At 32.1% G+C, this 19,812-nt stretch overlaps 1 pseudogene; it reads right to left on the bottom strand.

The window, feature by feature from the left end:
• Positions 1-3,055: 3,055 nt before the first annotated feature.
• Positions 3,056-19,496, bottom strand: LOC124373208 (annotated as a pseudogene).
• Positions 19,497-19,812: the final 316 nt, after the last annotated feature.

Below are 19,812 nucleotides of genomic sequence, written 5' to 3'. Positions count from 1 at the left end.
TTGATCAAAAAATATGCGACAAGTTGTGGTAACTTGGTCTGCATAAAATGCTGTTTTAGAAGACCAAAAGTCTTGGACCTGCAGATTCTCCACTGTTTTAAATTTCAAGTTACATCATCCTTTCCAAGGTGAACCTCACCAATAACTTGATACAGATGATATTAAAAGGTATATTCAAGCAAAATTTCAATACAATCATACACAGTAGCTTTTGCGTGGCAGAAGCATAAACTTCCATACTGATATTTACAATTATTATAATAAACCCCTAAAAGAGCACATCTGGACTGTTTCACAGGCCTCCCAGCTCAATGCTGTCATTTGTACCCTTGATTTTCATTCTTTGAAAGTATGAAACATCTATCTGTAAAAATTACCACAATACATTATATGCTCTTGCTTTTCAAACCTCTGTTTGCTATATCATTATATTTTCCTTGGTTCAATCAAGAAATTATTTCAGTGTTTATATACCTTGCTAGTATCTTACTCATCTTTGCAAATTGGACTCAATGCTCCTTCATAAGGAAAAAATTATATTAGATATCATACTTAGGATAAAAAAAGCTATTGGGATTTGAAATTTGAATCAACATTATTTAATTCGCAATAGAATTCAAGAATTTGGACATTTTGGATTTGCCCATCACTAGAAACAAACATTGTAAACCAAAAGCATCCAAATAGGTTCCAGTTGTTCTCAAGTCAAAACGCTTACCAAAAAACAACTTTCGGTAAGCACTATGTATAAAAAATTTCATTTGTGTGTATACATATATGTGTGTGTGTGTTAGCCTAGAAATGTAGAGTTTAAACCAAATATATAAAGAACATTTGTAAAATGGTAAGCTGAATAATTTTTATAAATTACTTTTCTAGAATAGTTGAACGTTTTCTATTATTAACTTATATAATAAATTACAATAGATATCACTAAAAAATTATTGTATTACTTTTTACATCAAATTTTAAATTTATTAAAATATTTTTCGCAATTATTTATATATAAAACTATAATACTTTATGGAATATTATATGGTTCTAACCCTTTGCAGTTATAAAATTCATGTGTTGGACTACACATTTACATTTTTCAATTTAAAACGTCTTCACTTTTTTCAGTTTATTCCATTTCATATGCAAAGGTTTAATAAATGGGTAAAAATGGGCCAATAAATAAGTCCCATGTCTTGTAGATAATCTAAAAAACCATTTAATAATGACATCAAACAACTGACAACAGGGATGCCTGTGGATAAAATCTATATTACACTGAAACCACATGCCACCACTATCACATCCCAAAAAAGGATCCATAAAAAATTACAAAATAATGACACTAAAATACAATAAAATAAACGCTAGTGCTATGAAAATGCTTGTATTTCAGTAGATTTACAAATGCGTTTTAATGGTCTGCCTGACTCATAGTACACTGAAGAGCAAATACCAGGGGACAGCTGAAAACCTTTCCTCCACACTTCATGAAAATTATTTTATATCCTTATAGAGTTAATGATTTTTAAATTATTAACACTGATGGAACAAAACTTACAACTGATAAACAACTTAATCATGAATCAATAATACATAATAATTAAAAATTATGGTCTCTGGACACACTTATTCAATGTGTTTACTGTACAAGATATACACCAAAGTAATTTATAGACTTATAGAACACAGAGTGGTAACTATAAAGAAGTTTAAAAAATGATAATAAAAGATTATTCCAGCTGTCAATGTTGTTGTAACTTATACATTTTCTGACATGCAAGTGACTAATTGTTAATATTTTATTTCCGTGGAATGTTGTGAAAAAGAACTAATATAACCCAATGCTTTGCAATTTTCATTTTAATTGGATATTGTCAAAAATGTTATAATAGTAGTGCAGACAACATGTTCCACTTGCTGTATTATAATATGCAGTTAATGGTATAAAGAAAACAATAGTTTTTAGGTATTTAAGAGGGGATAGGAATCAAAATTGGAAGGAAAACTAAAGCACACTTTTTATAAAACTTGCTTGAATTTGGAGAAATACTTATCATTAAAAATGTATTATGGTGTTTATTACACACACAACCAATTGTACACATTTCTATTATTTATTGAAAATTAAAAAACCATAATTTTTCTGTTTTCTAATTCTCTCACATGTATTGCATAAAGTGAAAGAAGCACTTTAAAAGGTGGGTTTTTAACCAATATCTAAATTACTTGCTCAAGATATTCTCTTGTTCGAATCATGAGCTATATAGTAAAACTTAGTATTAAAATATAGAATCTGAATACGTTTTGGTTAAATGTCAGATATACAATCCATTATGAATTTCACATAAAAAACCATAACATAATCATTGAAATTTCTGGATGAGGATTCACATCAACTGACTGAAATAGGAAAGATCCTGGTCACTTTGGAGTTGGATGGAACAGAAAGTACTCGACAGAAAAGCTTCTTCTATATTAAATCAATCATGTAAACATTCTAAACTATATTGTTTGAAACCTTCAGTGCATAGTGATTCTGAATCCTCATTCAGAAAAATACTTTTTTAGCATAAATTATCTGACACTGCTATTCCATCAAACAATAGTACATTCTAGTATTCACCCTGATATAGTTTATTGTTCCAAACCGTCTTTTTAGTTTTCTTCCAGTATTTTCATTGTATAATGTTTTATTACAACAGACTGATAAACTGTTCAGTTCTTCTAACTGAAGACAATCAATGTAACTATTAATAAAAGTAATGTTTAACCTCCACTTAATAGCTTTTCTTCCAAAAAAAGAAAATATAAAAAGGCGTGTACATAAACAAAATCGATTAAAAAGGGTTAGTTTTAAAATATCTTAGAATTTGTTCTATCTTATTTAGTTCTTAAGAAAATAATCTAATAAATTACATACAAGAACAGTACTTTATTTTTTACAATGATTAGTATATACTAATATAAAAATCCCCTGATAGTGATGATAGACAGGTACTACGCAATTTGTTCAGCAAGACACACAGAAACACAGCCTTCGGCATTGTATCACGAGGAGCTACTGTTGTCCGCCGTAGTCATGGAACGCATTACCGTTCACCACAAACGAAGTTCCCAGCCCCATACAGGTGTCCACAATACTTCATATCGTCAATGTTGTCTTTCGAAGAACATCTGTAACAAATAATTTTCATAATGGTTCTAGTTACTAATGAACACTGTAACAAGGAATTATATTATTTAATATGGCACCCATCTCAATCTGCAACACAATCTGCAAGATCTATTTACCTAATTTTCTGGCTTATCTATAACATCCAGCTGAAAAGAAACACTTTCAAACACACAACTGCCAATGCAAATAAAACTTCTTTCAGTAGACATACTTCATGAATAGTTTGTTTCATCCAGTTTACAACAAATACAAAAATTGCTTCCTGCAACCACTAAAATACAGATTGATGTAATAAATGGTTCCAGAACAGCAAATACTAAACATATAGGTGAAAATGGCAGGATATCCACTGTTTTGACCTCACATTTTCATTATCTGCTTTATACTTTCTGAAATTTCAATATCAGTTTTCTTTATTCAACTCACAAATACTCATCATAACCAGTCAATTTTTCTCTAATTTACGAGAACATTGTTTCACTTTTCACTGCATATTTACAAGGTTTTCAAATTTACAATTTGGGCTAGTTAAATTGCTTAATAATGTTGACTTTATTAATAGATTACTGCTTGGTTCTATTTCCACTATTCATTAAACCATTACTTTACCTTATAAAGTTCTGTTCTATTTTCTTTTGTTTGTTTGTAAAAATAAATTAATACATACTGTACTTATTTTACGAGTTGCTTTATAAATCCTTTACAATAAAAAGATTTACTTTTTTGGTTTTGTAAACATTTTTTTGAGATTGAGAAATGTTTCATATTGGTGTAATACAGATATCTTACTCATACAGTTTAAGCCTATATACCTAATACTACTTATCACTATGGCATAATGTGTAACCAATACAGTTATTGGAAAAGATACTAGCATTCTCTTTTAGAACTAGGTATTCAAAAACGTAAATAGATAGAAGTGTTAATATTTTTGGTTTTTATTGAAAATTTGTTTACAACAACTAAGATACCATAACCAAAGTTCTAATTATTTGAAAGTATCAATACACAATTTCACAAAATATTAAAATCTTATTGCAAACATAATATAAGTGTATTGTTTTATACTTGCCTTTGGCTCGCTGGGGGCTATGCTCTCAGACCCCTAAATGGGAATATGGCCAAATTTGGGGATAAGGTTTGTTGATGAATTTTCATTCTGAGATGATGTTTGCCAGAGGACTTAAGAGTAGATCTGAGTTTGTTTACTTTTCTTGATTTAACCAAAGTTTTTACTTGAGGGCGTTTTGTGGATTATTCATTGGAGATATGACAAAACGTTTCTGGATCTTTTTTTGTAGGAAATTTTAATTCTCTTAAATGATTTTGTCCTCAGTTTTTTAGGTAAGTCCTCTGTTTTTTCCCCAGTACAGAGCTTGGGAGAAAAAAACTGCACCAGTCAGCCCTTCTGAATTTTTCTAGAGTAATTTAAATGAAGAATTGCCGGCTTTAAGCGTTTTATAGTGGTTATATGGACTAAAAGTTCTACCAAATTTTAATTTTATAACATACCAGGAAGTGTGTTAGACTCTGTGTACTGAGTGCCAAAGAAAGTGAGAACAAGCTGCTTTATTACCTAAACAGTACTTTCACATGGTTCTTTTCTGAAGACAGTTTTGTCACTATGAGAATATATAGACAATATAATCTGATCAAGGGGGTTTCAAGGGAGAAAAGAATACAAAAAAAATCATGGAACTTTTTGTAGATCACATCATATCCTAATTTCCACAAAGTTTTAAATTTAAGCTATGACTAAGTCCGACCGCTACAAGTCCAGAAACAAAATTCTCAACATCAACGTCAAAATTACAAAATATTTGCATTTGAACACGTTTCATGACTAATCTAATGATGATATGGCAAAAAGTTACTTTGACCCTTTAAGTAGATTAGATTACGACATTTTCCTAATTTCCATTGAAAACTAGATTTGAGCTACGACCAATGGTTAGCCACCCTCGCATGAAAATTACAAAAAATCACGTTCTGCACACAAACCAATGAAGATTGGGCAAAAAGTCACTAGAACCTTTGTTGTAGTTCACTTCACTCCCCATTTACAATATTTTGTCAGAATCGAGCTACCTTTAATGGTTTGCTCGTTATTGGCCTTCAAAGAAAGGACATACTAGGTGAAAAAAAGTACAAAAAGGTCGTTTTAAAAGTAAAATTTCAGATTTTTCCAGGTGGTTTTCACCAGGTACCAAATTTTGTGATTCCCAGCTATTATAGAAATGGGTTTGAATTTTTATACCCCCATCGAGTCAGTCAGTTAGTGAGTTACATATTTCGTAAGTTGCAACATTTTTCCACCATAAAGATGCATAAAAAATCTATAATTGTACATTTTTCCATAACAATGTACTGATTGAATTGAAATGAAGGGTTTACACTTCTCTTGTGGAGTGTATACTATGCAGATTATCAAACATTTACCTCTCGCATTTTGAAGAAAGCCATTTCCAGTAAGCAAAGAATCACTTCCAGCCTGGTGCTGTGGTCCAACCCTCTGCAACTCTAGCTGGTCCGCTACTTCCTGCAGCCCACCTTTCAGATTCTATGCAGGCTTTTCATCAGATACTGTCCCAACCAGAAGTTGAACATTTAGTTCACAAATCACAACTTATTATTTAAAAAAACTAGATTTTACTTAAAAACTAGAACTAGATGTAGATTATGAATTTTTTTTGGTTACTCAAGAAGCATTGATTACTTAATAAAGTATTAATCCTTAAAGTATGGCATACGGATATGTCCTGTACCATCGGAATTGCAGTAAATGTGGTATATAATACAGGAATATCATTTATTGTCTTACTTAGTTTATTGTGTACATTGTAATTCACGAAAATGTTGTGAAATGCGTAAAATGTATTGATTTATGATTGTCAGGAAGCAAATTGTATATGCAGGCCACCAGTAGAACTATTAAAAAAACTTTTTTGTGTGTAAACTCTTCTTCCACGAAACAAAAAATAAATTAAACTTAGGTAAAAACAGAATTTTTTCTGAGGCAAAATTTTCTTCAGTACTTAACCCATTGCGGATCGTATTGTTTTGGCGCGCGGTTCACCAGCGGGCACGAATTAATTTACAATCAGCCGGCCACACGAACAGCAATGGTGCGGCACATTGTATCACTCGCTATTTGTATACTAGAAAATTCAGCTGTGAAGGTATTCGTTCAGATGGAACATGGACCTGCTAGGGTATCCGTGATGGTAGGAAACAATAACACAAGAGCAAAGTTCCGGGTGTGGCAGGAATGATGTCTGAATCATAGTTTTAAATAAAGTGGCTCGGGCGAAGCGATTACAACATCCAGGCCATTGTCCTAAGACTAAAACCCGCCAAAATGTACGTCCTGCGTTGTTTAGTTCTGTGTCACTAACCTCAAAAGTATTATAATAACAACTGAGGAAAACACCCAATCAGAAGCGCTAAAAAAGCAGAGAGTAAACTCATATGAATGATTTTTCAACTTCGACATACAACTGCGATCTGTAGGATATTTTATAAAACTTTTGAAAACTCTAAACGTAGTTGTTAAACACTCTTAGTTGACAAGTGAAGACGATTGCCCGATCTATCAGACATTAATAGAACTATTTGGAGGGAAACTGAAAAGCAAACCGCTTTTGCGACCTGAGCTCGTCATCGTTAGGCCCCCGGCCACTGTGATGTGACAAGCCCAGCTCGGTCAGTGAACCGCAATAGGTTAACTTAAAATCTATGGATTGGCTTCCATTTACAATCCTATTTTAACATTGATGCTCACCAAGCAAAATATTTGAGAGGTCAGTTTCATATTTGGCTGTGCCAATGAAAACAAAAAATGTACATATGGTCTTTTAAGCAAAAGCACCAAATATTTCTAGATAACATTCACATAGACAATATTCTTCATTTACAAATTTGTACAGAAGTGTGGTAACATAAGATTTTTTTGGTCAACTAACTACATTCCCATTTCTCCATATTTTTTCATTGTACAAAATTATTAGACAATCACCACTTAATATTTATAAAGTTCCTTATGTCACATATCTTGAGATTCTCTGATAAATATTTCCATATATAAGGGCTTCTCATTACATCCAGAGCACGGTGATGAATATGTTTGTCCTTTTTTGGATCACCAAATGCACTGTAGGTTGGCTATACAAGATTTACTCCAGACCATACAGGGTGCGATTGATAAGTAATAAGACTTTCTATTTCTACGCGCAATGTCTGGCAAGCGGCCAACAAAATCAGGTGGAGGGGGAAAATGTACCTTGGACCTTCCCCTTCCACGGGAGACCGCTCCCAGTTTGCTGGCAACAGCGGTTGAGTCAACATCGCTTTATGCGTGAAAGCGGTTTTGGCAGTTGGTTCCAATTTGCCTGTGGTGAAAATGCAGCGATCGTTGGAAGAGCGTTACGTAATAAAACTTTTACCGAAACCCATGGGTTACTCGAAGAGGCTTACGGGGACCAAGTTTTAATCCAGGGCCCAGTCAAATGTATGGTTCAAGGAAGGCCGTGAGGACGCTGAAGACGAACAGCGACCCGGGATGCCTTTGATGACGGAAACAGAGGAAGACATGAGCCAGGTTTGTGAATTTTTTAACATTAACCGCCGTGCTAGTCTTTGGGAAATTGGTTTAGGAGTTAAATTTAACTTATTACAATGTGCGGGAAATCGTAACAAAAAACTGGAAAATGCGGAAAGTGTGCACGAAAATGGTCCCGAATATATTGACTGATGAGCAAAAGCAATTGCGTGTGCAACTTTGTCGTGAAGTGTTGGAAAGTGAATAACAGAATGACACCTTGGACAGTACTATCACTGGTGATGAAACGAGGTGTTTCGAATACAATCCAGAGAGCAAGAAACAGAGTGCGGAGTGGCACACGAACTCGTCACATTGACCCAAGAAAGCGCACATGTCGAAATCCAAGATAAAAACCATGCTAATCGTGTTTTTCGACTCTCAAGGCATCGTCCATTAGGAGTTCGTACCTCAAGGAAGCACTGTGAACACGGTCTGTTACAAGGGAGTGCTCCTTTGGCACAAAAACGTGTCACCCAGTGTCAGCCCAACATGGTCAACAATTGGACTCTCCATCACGACAATGCGTCGGTGCATACTGCCTTCCTCTGCACCTCTCTACTGGCCAAGATGGGGGTTCCCGTGCATCCCCACCCTCCCTACAGCCCAGACGTATCCCCCCTGGACATGTCATCTTATTATCCTGCTTGTTAAAAGAAAGTTGAAGGGAAGGCTTTTCGACTCCATTGATCCAAAAAGCTGTGGCGGACAAGCTCAAGGCGATCCCGGAGGATGAGTTTTTAAAAATGTTTCCAGCAGTGGAAGAACCACTACCAGCGGTGTATTGATGCACAAGGGTTCCTATTTTGAGGAGATTTAGTTGGATGTATCCAAATAATACAATAAAACTGCCTAAAAAACTCATTACTTTGCAATCCCACCCTCTAAGTGCATAATGAAGACAAATTTCGAACAAAGCAAAGTACTACATTTGCTGTTGCTATGTCACTAATGGTTTTTGAATCTTTATAGCTCAAGTACATACATAGTTTGCCAATATGAGGTATACATTTCATATCTTTATCAGTTGTTATATCCAAATACTTTGTCTCTGTGAAACATTTTGCAATCAGCCACAAAATTTTGTGGATGAATTGTTGATTTTTTTGTTGATTCCCATTATGATCTGTTGGGTTTTAGCTTTATTTACAACAGGAACTATTATTGTGCTAGTTCTACACAATTATGTTTATAGCAATTAGATATTTTCCAAGTAAACAGGCAAATTTTCAGCTATAAACAAAACAGTATAATCCACAAACATTACTTGTGTAGCATAATCTTTACGGTACTTAGGTAAAATCATTAGTGAAAAGCAAATTAAGCACAGTCATGTGCATAAAACAGATCCTTGTGGAAACCACTTAAAACAGTCAGAAGATTAGATCTTATATGAAAAATGTTTATTATTTTGGAAGCTTTTAATTTCCCCAATTTGTTACCTGTATTACAAATACCTATGATTACTTTATAAAAACCTGTTCATGATCCAAAGTGTCAATCATTTAGCAGAAGTCTAGAAAGCTGTTGTAGTCTTGTTTTTTAATTGGCCAATTACATATTGTATAAAACTTGTTAAAAATTAACCCTAGTCACATTTTTATACATTTTGTGGCCTTACAATGGTGTTTCTGTAGTGTAATGTAACTTTTTGTCTAACAAACACACCCTTGCATTATATAATATACTCAGTCACAGCATAATGTTATTTATGCACCACTGAAATAAGGAAGAATTTAAATCATTCAAAGCTAGTTTATCTTTTAGTCCTTGTTTTTCTTTATTATTACTAAACTCTTACATATACATCCGTTCTTCGTCATTTATCTGTATAACTAGGTTTTGTTTCATAGAATTGGTATGGTTTCATATATTTATAATAAAATTTGTTTTCTAAAACTAGATAAAATTGTATATCAAATGGCAATCTCACATTTCTAATTCTTTTTACATGAATTTAATTTTATCAGCAAGGTCCCCCCTTCCCCAATGTTTTATATATATATATATATATATATATATTATATATATATATATATATATATAATATATATATACAGGGTGAGTCAGAAATATGGTAAAATATTTTTAAGACGTGATTCTAGAGCTAAAAATAATAAAAAAAATGTTATATAAAGGTAGGTCCCGGAAACACTCCATTACTGAGTAATGGCTGGCGAAAGATTTTGCTTTGTTTTCAGTTCACCTGGTAAAATTAAGTGATTCTGAAAGGTTTTGTTCTTACTTTTTAACTCAAATAAGATAGATTTATAAAGAAAATCACCTGAAAAATCAAATAAAACCACTCTAGAAGTTGTAGTGTGAACAGTTTTTGAGATAAAGTGTGCAAATTGCCAAAAATCTAATAACAAAAATACCGAATTGAATGTTTGATGGCGAATAACATTGTTAAATGACCAATAAACAAATTGTTTTTCCTAATACAGATTGTAGAGAATTTAATTCTGAAAACAACCATAATAAGCAAAGTTAACTAAATGTGTAGAAAAAGTTATGATATTGACTCCTCACGTATTACACTACACAGCAATTTTTTTGCTGTTTTATAATAAGGAATGAGTATCTGATTTAATTAACAGCTCGTGATAAAGAAACATATTTTTAGTTCAAAATTTATTTTTAAATACAATAAACATCTACAATCGCTTTAAGCCTCACCGTAAGATTAAAAATGATGCTCAAAATGACTTCTGTTGTTCGAAATGCACGCTATCAGGTGTCTTCCTCATCAAGTTTCGGACCCGTTGAAAACCTCCAGGTGTCTGCTTAATGGTTTCTATTCCATTAGAAATGTTTAATCGGAGTTCTTCAATGGTATCTATTGGGGAAGAGTAAACTAATGTTTTAAAATGTCCCCTAAGGTAAAAGTTCAAAGGATTTAATTCCGGTGATCTTGCTGGCTATGAAACTGGTCCACCTCGGCCTATCGATTGATTTGTGAAACTCTCATGTAGGTGTCCACGAACAGCCAGAAAGTAGTGCGCAGGTGCCCCTTGCATAAACAACATGTTTTGGCGCAAATGCAGAGGTACATCATCAAGCAAGTTAGGTAGCTCGTATCTTAAAAAGTTCAAGTACACCCCGCCATTAAGCTTGGGAGGAAGCACGAATGCGACTAAATGATCTGCTAAAATTCCAGCCCAAACATTTACTGAAAACTGATGTTGTGGGCGATTAGGTTTTATAGCATGAGGATTTCTGTCTGCCCAAATTTGGTTGTTATGGAAGTTAATGATAGCTGTTCTTGTAAAGTGAGCCTCATTGGTGAACAAAATTGTATTTAAAAAGTTTGGATCAGCACATTTTAAACAGAAGCCATCGACAAAAACAACATGAGGAGCGTAGTCCTTGTGTGGCAAAATAGTTTGGACATGCTGGAAGTGGTATGGGTGTAACTGGTACTCGTGTAGTATTCTCCGAATACTTGATTGGCTGACATTGAACTGTAGTGACAATTCTCTAGTGCTCTTTTCAGGATAATCATAAATTTCATTAAGAACCAACTCTTCTAATTCAACAGTCTTACATGATCGGAGCGATGCCTGCATTACTATGCTTTGAAGACTTCAAAGAACCTGTTTCAGAGAGGCGTTGATGAATAGTGGCAAAAATCTTGCGCTTGGACACCTGTGGTTAGGAAATTTCTCTTGATACAGACGTCTTGCTGAAGTACTATTGCAGCGTCCCAAACCATACATTAACCCTAGAACTGGCGGGTCATTTCATCCTGTAGTGTCGGGCTGTTTTGGAGCTTCGCGCAAGGTCTTTTTAAAAAAATTATTAAAAATATAAAATAAAAGCAATATAAATAAGAGTATATATTTTTGTGTTCAGAATTAAACGTAGAATTGCACTATATTGTAAAATTAACCATCAAAAATTTTCTAATAAACACTTTTTTTAATCAAATATAAAATTTACGAAAAATATTTCTTAAATTTGGGGGGGACCATACCTAGCAAATGAAGTTATAGTGAGAAATATTTATAAGTGAGATAGCCATTCTGTGTCAAATTTTATCTAGTTTCAGAAAAACATAAACATTATACACATTTATGAAAGCATCATAAAGCTATAGAACAAAAAGCAGCGATGCGTATAAATTCTGAAAATCGGGTGTACACGTAAGACTTTGATAAAACAAGTTTTGCTAATACATTTACCTATGAATACATGTTATTTTGCATATTTTATTACTTAGAATAAAATAGAATATACAGTAGTAATGAAATAATTACCATAAATTATTTTTTGAAAAGTAAAAAAGTTCAATTTTGCCATTATTCAAAAATTTTGCGAAAAATTTTCATTCAGCAAAATATAAAATAGTTTCTAAAGCTTGTACTATATCAAAATTTATAAATTTATGGTTTATAAGTAATAGGAAATATTATGTAGTTAGAAAACTATAAATATAACTAAAGATATTGAAAAAATATAGAATAACCCAAACAGTTTTATATATAACCAAAGAAATTACAGGCAATATATATATATTGTTGTGAAAACTATCTATTTACCAAAAATAAATAGTTACTTCAGAGCTAAAAAGAGTGCTAAGAATAACGTTTAGTAAGTGATAACAATAACAAACTATGTGAAATGAATTTTAGCCAAGTCATTTTGCCATAGCCTACACAAAGCCGGTAATTTCTCAAACATATTTCAGTAAATAGAAATTGATTTTGTTCTAAAATATATATGTTTACACTACTACGACATCAAACAACTCACTACACATTAAATACGACACTAAAAACACGCGTAAAACTATTAAAACTTACAAATATCCACAGCTCGGCACGAAAGTACTACAGAACGGCAGCGGCAATATGGCGGTCCACAACAAACGGCGTCGCGTTTTTCTTTTACGTTCAAAATAACAAGCTTGCTACGTCATAATCATAATACAAAGAGGAATAAAACTCATCTGTTCCTTAGCATTTTTCTTCCCGAATCCAATGGTCCATGAATTATATCGATACGTTACCGGAGTATATTATAAAAAATAATTATACGAGGGAATGTTTGATCGACAAAATTTTGACGGTTAACACCACAAAAGCGGCATTAACCGACATAATTATGTCGATTAACAGTTCTAGGGTTAAAATGCATGTCTGCTAATTCAGAGTTTGAATACACATGAACATTACCTTCCATTTTTAATAAATGAAACACACAACACAAAATCACTAATAAAATGGATGGAAATAACTGGTTAAAAATACTTAACACAAGCACATAGTATCTTTACAGTTTGTTGTTTTGTTCAACAATGAGGTGACATAATATGTCATCTAATATTAAATACCCAGCTGATTATTTATTATTTAAAAATGTTGAAACAGTTGTTCTTTAAATGATTAATTATTACCAGCTTTTACCAATCAGATACTCATTCCTTATTATAAAACAGCAAAAAATTGCTGTGTAGTGTAATACGTGAGGAGTCAATATCATAACTTTTTTTTTACACATTTAGTTAACTTTGCTTATTATGGTTGTTTTCAGAATTAAATTCTCTACAATATGTATTAGGAAAAACAATTTGTTTATTGGCCATTTAACAATGTTATTCGCCATCAAACATTTAAGACGGTATTTTTGTTATTAGATTTTTAGCAATTTGCATACTTTATCTCAAAAACTGTTCACACTACAACTTCTAGAGTTGTTTTATTTGATTTTTCAGGTGATTTTCTTTATAAATCTATCTTATTTGAGTTAAAAAGTAAGAACAAAACCTTTTCAGAATCACTTAATTTCATCAGGTGAACTGAAAACAAAGCAAAATCTTTTGCCAGCCATTACTCAGTAATGGAGCGTTTCCGGACCTACCTTTATATAACATTTTTTTCTTATTTTTAGCTCTAGAATCGCGTCTTAAAATATGTTACCATATTTCTGACTCACCCTGTATATATATATATATATATTATATATATATATATATATATATATTTATTTAATACAGTCTACATGTAATGATAGTAATCAAAAATGTTAAAAAATAAACTAATAATTTTTCTCTTATCATATTTTTGAATTAGACACATTTGAAAGAAACTGTCAGACACATAAATAAATGTTAAATCAGCATCAGCTAATATTATATAGAATTATACATAATTATATAGACAGAGTAAGTGGTCACTTTTCAGAGTTTTTAACTAGAAGTCTGCCAGTAACGTACGTAACTATTAGTATTAGTACTAGCTCATACTCCGTACTTACAGCCTCAGATTACATGCAACTTTTGTAAATGGAAGGCGAGAAAGATACTTAAAATCAAAAGTAACAGTAAGATACACCTACCTTTACATCATACACAACAGGAAAGTAAAGCCTCAGAAGCTCGAAGAAGTCACTTTCATCTTGAGGTAGATTAGTATCCGTTAAAAAGCTTTTATAAGATAACCAAAATCATAGCCACTGAAACAAAAGGTTCAAAATGTAATGGATATTGTTGAAAACAAACTTAGTATTGAATAAAGGAATGGAATTCAAAGCTTAATATATTTTGTGACTAGATTTACTGAAACAAAATCTGAATCATACTCAATTACAGACTCAAGTTTATTAGATGTAAACATCCCACAAAAGGTAAACAATGCATAATATTATCAATAATAATATATCACTATATCTTACTCTTTGAGATATCAGTAAAAACCACTCCAAGTGTGTGCAGGTTGTAATTATTTACAGGTTATTTGAAATTTGGTCTTAATCAGATCAAAAGCTTCCAAGTTATGAATGCTCAAAATTGTAGTTTTATTGAAAGAATCCAAGAGCCAGTAACTGTTTTTCGTTGTTATCAACATGAAAATTGGAAGTTACTGTTTGTAAATAATATGATTTATATGTCTAAACGCAGAATTTAAACAAGCTTCACTTTAATGTAATTTTCCGTTATTGTAGCTCTATTAGTTAGTTTCAGGATAACTTTCAAACTTGGTTAGCTCCAATCTTTTACTCAACTGTGATGAAACACAAATGTGGCAATTTACAAACATAGACAGATACAGAAAATAACATGTTTTAGCAATCGATAAGTCGCATACTGATGATCAGCTATTGTTTTGCAAATAGATGCAGCAAACCTGTGGCAATGTGTGATTATAAATAGTTTTGTTATTATTAACACCTGTAACTTATAATGGTGTTTCTTATCATATTTCACAGATGTTTACCAAACACTATAATATAAAAAATTGTATCCTAAACTGACTGGAATTTCTGAGCAACAGCGCTAGGTGCATTAGTATTGGAACTCATAAATCACAAACTATGCAACTTATCTTGGAATTTTTTTAAATCAATTAAAAAATGCTTGGAACACAAAGGGTGCAACTAATAGTTTTTAATCCGTAGATAAAACCCAGGATTCTATAAAAACAGTATCTACAGTGAACTGGTACATACCTATGGAAGGACAGCCACTTGATGTTGTCCATAAGAACGACACCCGAGGTCATGAGGAGTGCTGCGAATTCAAGCGGATCTATCCCGTCCTCCTCATGCTTCTTAAACTGGATCCCAGAGTTTTGTAGCAGGTCGATGCTGTCTTGTGCATACATGTCTTCCCTACAACAGTCATCCCATGTAAGGTCAAGAGGCATGGTAATAATTGAATTGTGCAAAGAAAAGCTTTGCTCAATCAAAAGTAACTGGGCTTTTGTGGTTGCAAGTCATCTCTGAAAATGTTGCACCACTTCCTAGCCATTTAAAATCACTTATATACTAACGTATAATTTATTGCATCAAATTTGATAACAATAGTATTCCATTTAAGTGTTTAACTTTAGAACTGCCATAAAACTTTTGGCAAGTGTTTTGAAATCACTTCCCTATTTGCAAAACCACTTATATAATTAGTGTTTAAGAACATATGTTTACAAAAAAATGTTTAATATTTATCGATGATGTAACATACTTTGTTATAAATTGTACACTTAGAAAAACATGGTTACTTTTTTTGTATAAACCACTTTACTTACGAAAACTAAATAATAAATTTTAACTTTAGGAAAAAAATTATGTTTACTTCGAAAGTATGGTACAATTTATTGATTAAAAATGGACCAATCACAAAATTTTGTTTAACTTATTTGAATTAAATTCCTTATATCTTTTACAATTTTTTCTACATAGTTTCTATGGGACTGTTAATGAAGTTTTAAGCCTTAAAGCAAAAAATAAACTTCAACTACTATGAAAAATTAAAACTTTATTTTCTCAATGGTTTTTTTATGTAACAAGATATTATTTGTGTCATATATGTATGTATATATATATAAGTGTATATATATAAACATATATACGTGTACATCCCATAAGTGGTAGATGAAACAATGAGAGAAATGATGTTTCATGCAAAATTAATAGTCAACAGATGAAAAATGGAAATATTCTTTTTAGAAATTTTAGCCTACCATAAGATTTTTATTGATGTATAGTTATGAAGTGGTGTAGTAGCCTTTCAGTAACATAAACACATTAAGTAGGTGATATGTTTTACAGGGGTTAGAGAGAACAAATCACAACAGTTGTTTAGCGTAGCAGTAATGTACGCATACATGCACTTGCAGCATTGATCAATACTAAAGTGCTACCTGTGAGACCAAAATCCTAGTAATAGTATTGATCGGTTGTTAATAACATTTGTTTAATTTAAATTCAATTTAAACATGAAATTTTATAGCCATTACATGCGTAATAAAATTATGCTGGAATCGGGACAATTTCGGTAAAGCAAAACCCCTAACAGCCATGTTGAGGTATGAAGGTTTATAAATTTTGTTGAGACAAATTAGCTCATATCCCTTTTGACAGATTTAAAAATAATTTCTATTCTTGGCTGTTGGAGAATCCATTTTACAGCTTAGATAAATTTTTCACAATTAAAAATATGAATTTTTTATGATTATTGTGTTTTTTGTATTCTGTTTAAAATCACTGTTTGTGCTGTATAAAACTTAATTATGGTTAGTTTTAAGATTTTGAACGATTTAAGATTTTTGGCTGCAATAATGAGCTGTATTTAGGACTTTGGTAAATTGTGTTGTACATTTTTGTGGCAAATAAAAAATGATGAGATGAGATGAAATAATTAAAATACAATACATCTCTAAATGTACTTTGCACGTATTCTAGCAGAATAATCCGAGACGAAGAATTAAAACTTTAGAACAAATCTCAAGATCTTTAAACTTCATTGCCACTCCAAAAACCCTCATAAAATTTTACAAAATTCTTGAAACAGAAACAATAGTATTCAGAGAATGATTTTTTTTAACTTGATTTAAGGTTTTGACACGAAGGATACTTTCCCAACTATATCTAAATATTCTAAATATACAGTAAATTAATCCACTGTATTTAATGTTATTACTAAATTTAAAAATTACTAATTATGTGGTATATTTTTTTTTATTTACAGAATAAGAATATTTTTAATTACTGACTGGCCAGTAAAAATTTTTAATGTACAGTATATATCTGCTTGAATAAAGCAAGTTATGTGACAATAAACATCTGATCGATTCTTACTTTCATACAACCCACGAATTGAATGCTCCACTTCAGCAAGTATTAAATGAACAAATACTGATTTAGAAATATTAACAACCATTCTTAGAATTACATAATTATTGTCCTATGATTCTTGTAACCCTCTATATTGACCAAACTTTTATATTTATAAGAATGGGTACATTATATATATATATAGTATATATTTAACATTTTCTGATCTGATCTGTAGTTCGCAAAGTGGCAAAAAAGGCCCTGCCTTGATATAAATAGCTGGTAAATTTAGGGCTAATAAGGAGTGTTTCAAGCAGCAAGATTTTGTTGGTGAACATTTACACTCCATAGCGATGTGGCGAGTATTGGAACTACATAGACAAGCTGAAATCTAAAGAAGGTGAGTTAAGTTCAGATCCGAACACAGAAGTACTTCTTAATTATGTTCCATTTGTCATTGTTTCTGTAAGATATTTCTACAAGGGTGCATTAAATATAAACGGGACTAATTCTTTTTAAAGATTAGAACTTTATTTGACTAAAACTTACAAATATATATTAATTTTTTACATATTCTCCACACTTGAAATGCATTTTTTTTCTATAGGATTGGGAGTTTTTCTTATTCCATCGTCGTAAAAACTTGTTGGACATTATCTTAAACCATTGTGGAACACAAAACGCCTCCACTGCTGCGTTTTACTCGAAATGCTGTCCTCAAAGTGGCTTCTCTGAGGGGTCCAAAATGATTAAAAGTTACAGGTAACTAGGTCTGAACTATAGGGCGGACACTCTAATGTTTTCACACATCCTAATGCAACTCAATTTTTACCTCTTGGCAATAGCCACATGCAGAAGAATGTCCACTTCTTACCAATTGCTGCATCCTTTTCCCTTCCAAATGATAATTTTTTGGTATCCCAGTACTGCACAATATTATATTATTATTTTCAAAAGAGTTGTGTACTGATTTTCCTCAGTGAAATTTGGACTGCCTCAATGTTGATCTTGATTACACTAGTCCTTGAGGCGATAATCACAGCACTCGTTCTCAACCTTTTCACACCCTTTCAGAAAATTATTTGTGCAGAGCAAACTCAGGTTCTTAACAGGGTTTTTGTTCCTGAACTGTGCCTGTAATCGTCGTAAACTTTCGGTTGGGATTACCTTTTCCTTGGCTAAAACTTGACCATAATCTGCTGCTTTACATAGACATCATCTTCCTATTCACTCATAATTAGTATTGATAGTAGATATTTGAGGTAACTCCAGTAAGTTTCCACCACCCCCCACCATAACAGTACAGGCTTCTTTGTGTATCAACTGATTGTATGCCAATGACTTCTTCACATTTTTTTAGTTAACCAGTCCCATTTATATTTTATACACCCTCATAATAAACAGAAAATGACATTTTGAGAGAGACAATTTTATATAAATTGTTTATAGAATACAGTAATTTACTAAGCATTTAGTTTCATTTACTAATGGCTTCAGTACAATAATAACAATTCATTCAGTTTACCAATTTACAATAAAACAATATTCAAGTCAATACAATGATTTAAAGTGAGCCAATTAATGAAGTTTCAAAAATGTAATTAAAACACTTTTAGGATAAGGGGTATGACACATTAGGCTGGTGGATTCAACATGTAAACACTTACTTCATTCTGCTAAGTTTTATGTGTCAAAATTGGTTAGTGCAGTTTAGAAAGGTAACATTAAAATTTTGAAGATTTTTCCCAGACAAACTAGCCCCTACTCAGATTTTGTAAACCTGATAGTACATTAGGTTAAGTATGTTTATGTAAATCTTTACAATTTGCTCCAATAAACTGTGATTAATAGTTCAAAAGTGGTATGGATAGTTTAGACAAGAAATGGGTTTAACTCAACACTTTACAATACATATTTTCTGTTAACTGAGACAGAGTTTACTCACGATAAATTAAATTTAAAGTTGAATTGCCAAGTGGTATAGCCAGCTGGAGTCTTGCCGTTCTCCGTCGAGGAACGTCAGACCCAGCTGGATGATCCTTAATAGATCCACATTACATCGCAGCAGCTGGTACTGATAGTCGGCTGTGCTACGGAACTCTCCGATCGGCCTTGCTACCACTCCGGGAAACTCAGTATCCTTAAAGATCAAAACAAATGTTATTAACAGAATAGCTCACTATTTGTTCACAATTATTTATATTAATGAAACAAGAATTGGTTCCCATCACATAAAGTCCAAAATATGATGGAAATATTACTATTTTAATTCAAACCAGACCAAAATTGTACCAGATTGATCTACCTAGTAGAATTACATCAGATTACATTCCAAAAGGAATAAATAAAATACACTTTATTAAAAAATACAAAATTTAAGTAGTGATGAGCCAATTCTAAAACTTTAATTCAAATACCAAAACTGTGGTCTTGATTCTAGATTCCAACTATTGCGTAATTTGTTGCTGACTAATAAAGAAATATAGCACAA

The sequence above is a fragment of the Homalodisca vitripennis genome, unplaced genomic scaffold (genome assembly GCF_021130785.1).
Source record: "Homalodisca vitripennis isolate AUS2020 unplaced genomic scaffold, UT_GWSS_2.1 ScUCBcl_5068;HRSCAF=11605, whole genome shotgun sequence".
Taxonomy (NCBI): Eukaryota; Metazoa; Arthropoda; class Insecta; order Hemiptera; family Cicadellidae; genus Homalodisca; species Homalodisca vitripennis.
The sequence above is the reverse complement of the archived record's forward strand: the minus strand, read 5'-3'. Positions and strand labels throughout refer to the sequence as shown.